At 33.4% G+C, this 6,019-nt stretch overlaps 2 long non-coding RNA genes across 5 annotated transcripts; both read right to left on the reverse strand.

Annotated features, from left to right (window-relative positions):
* Nucleotides 1-2,236: 2,236 nt before the first annotated feature.
* Nucleotides 2,237-3,573, reverse strand: LOC149621652 (uncharacterized). Its single transcript, XR_016375018.1, has 2 exons — nucleotides 2,391-3,573; nucleotides 2,237-2,326 (listed from the first exon to the last, which is right to left on the reverse strand). It is a non-coding gene; the product is annotated as an uncharacterized LOC149621652 (long non-coding RNA).
* Nucleotides 3,574-3,648: 75 nt separating this feature from the next.
* On the reverse strand, nucleotides 3,649-5,258 carry LOC149621653 (uncharacterized). 4 transcript variants are annotated; one of them, XR_016375021.1, is made up of 3 exons: nucleotides 4,693-5,258; nucleotides 4,086-4,578; nucleotides 3,649-3,827 (listed from the first exon to the last, which is right to left on the reverse strand). It is a non-coding gene; the product is annotated as an uncharacterized LOC149621653 (long non-coding RNA). The 4 variants fall into 4 exon arrangements; XR_016375019.1 differs by having other exon boundaries at nucleotides 3,649-3,830; XR_016375022.1 differs by having other exon boundaries at nucleotides 3,649-3,830; nucleotides 4,689-5,258.
* Nucleotides 5,259-6,019: the final 761 nt, after the last annotated feature.

Genomic DNA, 6,019 nt, shown 5'->3' on the forward strand with positions numbered 1-6,019 from the left:
ATTTTATAAATAAATAAAAAGTGCAAGCACGTCATATTATGCAGCATACAAAGTAGAGACGACCGAGGCTTAACAATCGTAGAGAGCTATGGTTTAAAAAACAAAGTGATTTTCAGGGACTCAGCCTCTTAAAAATAATTTGTCAATTGAAAGGTGAAGATGAATAATAATAATAATAATAATAATAATAATAATAATAATAATAATAATAATAATAATAATAATAATGGCGACACTAAGCATGTGGCTTGTTTACAGGTGGGTGCCTTTACAATGAATAAAGAAGTGCAGCGCATATACTATTACCGTTAACCTCTGCAACTTTTGATGGAAAGAAGAATTCAGCCTTTGTGCTGCAGGATTAACCATAAAATGTAAACACTGTTTAGCTGTTAGTCAGAGCTTCATGTACTGCTATGGCTCTTCATAACAAAGATAGGCTGCATTGCAAACTTTCAGCTGGCCACTATAAACTGAAAAGCATCTTAAAAAGTTAAATTTTTAGGGGCACAAAAATACTCAATTAGGAAATGACACAACATCAGTAAAGCTACTTTGTTATTGGAAATAAAGTGTCCCACTGAAGGAGCCACCATTTCAATCCCCGTGTTAATTGAACCAAAGCAGATTCCATATTTAAAAACGGGAGGAGAAAAATGATGAAGTAATTTTTTAAGAAAAAACAAAGGTTATTATGGACGGATTCAGTTGGGGATAGCAGTTTAAAATTTGGAACAATGTCACATGGTCACTTATAGCAAAAATTACAAAAACATACTAGTCACTGTAGTAAAATAGACATTTTTATTTCAAATTGGTTAAAATTGTTTTTTACTACATAAATTATTGTGATGAAATTGTAAAACTGAGTCAATTAAATTTTTTTAAAAACCAAATATCCATTTTATTAAAATCTAACTTCATCTAATTTACATTGGTGATGACATATTTATAATACCAGCTGCAATTAAAAACAAAGGGTTAATGAAATATGTCATCTCTCAATCCAGGTTTTCATTAAAGATTGAAAAAAGTTTTAATCTTTGTATCACTCTCACTGCGTGCACCCTTGCTTTTGGTATTTTAAAGTTTTGAAGTGATTTCTTTTCCGCAAACTGTTTAGATTTTTTCAGAAATGGTGGAATAAAAATTTTAATTCCTTTTTCTAAACATTCCTTCTCTATTTTGAATCCTTTATCTACCATGCATGTGTCAACATTGGGTGTTAACTTGTCCAATACTTTACTGTGGAAAGTAATGAATTAGTCAGATGCTCTTCCTCCATAAGCTCTACTCAAAAATGCAATCAAAGCAGCAGGAGATACGCCAACCAAAATTTTAACCATATGGTTACCCTTTTTATGAGACTAGATTTTACATTTAAGGCATTAAGGTTTTTCTATTGTAATTTTGAAACATTCCAATACCACCACAGTTTTTTCAAAGCCTTTAAAACATTTTGGCATGCAATTAATGATTTCTTCCCTAGAGGGCCATTTGATTGCGCATTTAAAAACATTAGCCACAATAAATACTGTTTGTTTAAAGTATTTGCGGCAACTGGTATCAGACATATTAAACACAGTAGAAAGAACATCGTACGTCAAGTTTAGTTTAATTTTCATTAAAACAAGAAGAGAAAGTCCTTTTATTGGGATGTGAACTTTAAAATTTATTAACATCGTCATAGATTCCACAAGGGCGTAAAATAATTTGAAATTGGAAATACCGATCATACGGTTTAAATCCTTCTCAGTTTTAACTGAATTCATAATACTAAAGGGCTCAGAAAAGTAAGTGTTCAGTTGCACTGAAACATCTTTTCTCTCTTGATGTCAGCTCACAGACCTCAGTTTCGGAAGAATTCAAACCAAATTCATTATTTGCTTGCTTGTCAGTGCATACTGGGGCATCTATTTCTCTTTCTGAATTCGACCGGCTATAAGTTGAAGGTTCTGAATCACTTTTTAAGTTTCTTTGTCGATTATCAGCCGGTTGCTTCCTTCCCTTAACTTTCTTTCTGTTAACTTCGGAAATAATTTTGTCGTGGGTCAATATAAGCAAACATTGTGAAGGGCAAGTTCCAAGCTTTAGTTTCCTTTTCCTTGTCGGCATATCTGAAGTAACAAGCACATTAAATCCCGGTCTTCAATTCATAATACTTAAAAAAAAGAACTAACCGGGGGAAAAAATTAATCAGTATTCTTATTCTTGAAATGCAAACTGCATACAAGTACCTGATTTGAAACATATTTTCGAATTTTAAGGACGCGTTTCCATTATTTACGAAACTTCATTTCTTTTGGAAAACTATGCATACTTCAACCTGGGAAATTTAGTTTTAATCTGGAATTACACTGTGGGACACAGCAATACTTTTTGCTAGGCACCATGTTGTTAACGCTGTTATGTGGAACATAACTTATGTTCCTATAACTTAAGCCTTGCGAAATGTACAGCCTCGCCTTCCTCCTTCCTTACTCCCAATACTCCGTTAGAGCAGTTTCCAAAACTACCGCTAAATGGCGCGTCACTCTTTGGCGATAGCCAATAGCGTCTCTTTGGTTATAGCCAATAGGAAAACCTAATTTTATCCCTAATTTTTCAAACAAAACTGTTACATCAAAAGTAAGATCTGATATGCAATAATTTAATAAGTCATAATTTTCCATTTGTTTTTAAACTTCGGCGTAAAATTAGATTTATCAACACTTAATTTAGTTGCCGAGATTAAAAATGAATGAAAAATAATGGCATTTTTTGTTGTTTAAATCAACTAATTTGTCGTCTATTGTTTAGGCTTAGCAAAATGAACGTAACGGGTTGTAAAGTTACTGTTTTCAACAGTTTTGGGGACAGCGGTCCCGGCAATGGTGGTGTACGTGGTGGGAGAGGAGGTGGAAGAGGAGGTGGGAGAGGAGGTGGAAGAGAAGGTGGAAGAGGAGGTGGGAGAGGAGGTGGAAGAGGAGGTGGGAGAGGAGGTGGGAGAGGGGGTAAGAGACCCAGAGGAAAAAAAATATGTTACAACTGCCGAAAAGAAGGCCATTTTGCCAGAACTTGCCCAAAAAAACTAGGTATGGTATTATTTTAATAAATTTACCTGTGGTTCCTGACGGTTTTAGGCGCTACTGCTACTGTTATTGTTTTATTTATATGAGCATAGTTGAAATATACTGGGGTTTAGGAAAGTAATCTAGGGCCATGTTAATTAAGTTATATTTTTTAAAAAGTAGACGAAAAAAAGCCTGAGGGCGCAGAAAAAAAAATTGAGGAAAAAATAGGGTCATGTTAATTAAGTTATATTTTTTAAAAAGTAGACGAAAAAAAGCCTGAGGGCGCAGAAAAAAAATTGAGGAAAAAATTGGGTCATGTTAATTAAGTTATATTTTTTAAAAAGTAGACGAAAAAAAGCCTGAGGGCGCAGAAAAAAAAATTGAGGAAAAAATAGGGTCATGTTAATTAAGTTATATTTTTTAAAAAGTAGACGAAGAAAAGCCTGAGGGCGCAGAAAAAGAAATTGAGGAAAAAATGGAGGTAGCCTCCGGCCAGGAGCAACCCTCCACCGAGAGAGAACCCTCCACCGAGGAAGAAGCCTCCGTCTCGCAAAATTAAAATAATAGAAATGTTTTTGATGTAAGTCAAGTCACGTTAAATTTTTTTACTGGAATACAATTTCAGTTTTATTTCAAGAAAAATGATGTTGAGATTATGTTTTTCGTAGGTTCAAAAATTAACTTTGGTTTCCTGGATATTTTTTTTTAATTTGTTTTTTTCTTCATGTTTTTTTTAATTTGTTTTTTTCTTCATGTTTTTTTCCTTGTTTTAAACTTCTTTAAAAATAAAAGAAATTAGAAAACATTACTTGGATTTTATTGAATTTGAAACTCTAAAATCCGCTTTCTTATTTACTTCGACTAATTTCAGAGCCTTAAAAGGTAGAATTCATAAACGTCGGACGCAACGCAATTTAGTACAGGCAAAGGCAGGGCGTCGTGCGCAAAAGGAGGAAAGTTTGGCCACGACGCCCTGCCTTTGCCTGTACTAAATTGCGTTGCGTTCGACGTTTATGAATTCCGTCTACTAACCGTAAGTTTGGAATCATTTTTTGGTAACGTACACTTGCGTCTAAGAAACATATTTTATTTTCCCAATAATTTCAGAAACTTTGACTTCTTTGAGAAGGCTTAGTTGCAAGACCACTGAACAGTATTTTACATATTTTACATAAACCAAAAGTAATATCATTTAATTAAACATCGTGTTATAATCGACTTTAAAAAACTAGGCCTCAAAATTGCGAGAGTTACGTTGGTATGTCAAAATTAAGAAAACATGTTAGAGATTGAATGAACAGCAATGGGTTTACCTTTAATGTATAATTTGAATTTAAATAAGGCGAATGTTAAATGTTATTAAATGAAAGAATCTGCACAGTTCGGTTTGTCATAATTTCCATTGAAAAGTTATGTCCAACGTTTAGTCAGTGGAGCGGAGCTGGAGGTTTCAACATTAAGGTGTAAAATTTACCTCTACAATGTGTCCCAGCTGTCACAAATAACACTGTAGTAATTGATTGATCTACAAGTAAGATAAATAATTAATTTGTTTATAATTTATTTGAACGTACCGGTAATCGTAATGCCTGGGCAGCCTGGCTTTTGAAATTACCGAAATTGATGTTTCCTTACTTGCCTATATCGCTATTTTGACCGAGGCTTAGCGAAATTGCTTAATAATAAAATATTCAGGTTGTTTTAAAGTTTAAAATTTATTATAGTAAATTCCAATGATGTTTTTGTTACGAAAACAATAAAAATCAGACCTAATTAGCCTCCATTTTAATTCCAATTAAAAAAACTTTGGTTTTAAGCGCTTAAAGGCGCGGGGGATCTAACGCCATGTTTTTCTTGCTTAAGTCCCCCTAACGGTGTGAATCACGTCGAAAACGCCGTAAGTCATGGTAAGTCCAACATAAAAAATTAGGAGTAAATTGCGTGTCTCTATCAGTGGTAATACGCCGTAACTTCAGTACCCAAAGCAACGTAAGTCGAAGTATGTGTTTATAATGATTAAAACCAATACTTAAACTTAATTGATGTTTATGAAACTTGAAAAGTAGATACATTGAAGTGTTATCTTTCATTTAAGATGGTTCCCAAACGTAACGAGTGAATAGTTTTCCTTATATGTCTTCGGAGAAAATGTTCTTTTTTATAAATTTCCCATGTTATGTCTATGGAAAAATATAGTATCTTTCGCCAAATGTCGGATTAATTTTATGGATTCTAAAACCACCCTTAGCAACTTCATTCTTTATAGAATTAACTATTAGATGGATCTCTTTGAAATTTTAACCACAAAATTAGGGCCCAAATTTTAGTTCACTTGCAAAATTTCAAAGCAGCAAACACAATACGAAAAAAGTTACGGCCAATAAAAAAACCCTCCTTAAGCATTAGAGGCAGTATCAAGTCTTATCTAAGAGAGCGACCGCTCTCCTAGAATAACGCCCACCTAGTTGAAAATTGCCCTTTTTTATCCGCGGGAGCCATTCTTAATGAGAATTTCGATGCTAGTAGGTTGTCAATTAAACTACCGGTATATTATTGTTGTTGGAAACTGGATATTATGTCAAATTAAGTGGTTGTAAAGAGCCAGCAGGTTTTTGCAACTTCTTTTTGTGAGTATTTGATTTTTGTATGTAAAATGGAGGAAGATAATGTTGAGAGAAAGGATCGTGGAGTTAATGTTATGCTTCTATATTGCATATGTGAATTAAGTTCAACCGAAAATTTGTCTCCTCAGCAGGCAAAAATATGTTTCAATAAAAGGTTTCTATAATTTTGTTTCTCAAATATCGAGAACCTCACTTATCATGGACACGTGATATTAAATTCTTGACCAATTAAGACGTTAAAGATTGTAACTTTTCTCAAATAACTAATTTTATTAGTTTATATTTTGCAAAACAAAGAAATTTGTGGTATATGATAAGCCCTACAATGCAGTTTTAACAATT

The sequence above is a fragment of the Phalangium opilio genome, unplaced genomic scaffold, assembly GCF_054372755.1.
Source record: "Phalangium opilio isolate 3A_F unplaced genomic scaffold, DU_Popi_V2 ptg000201l_1, whole genome shotgun sequence".
NCBI classification, from domain to species: domain Eukaryota; kingdom Metazoa; phylum Arthropoda; class Arachnida; order Opiliones; family Phalangiidae; genus Phalangium; species Phalangium opilio.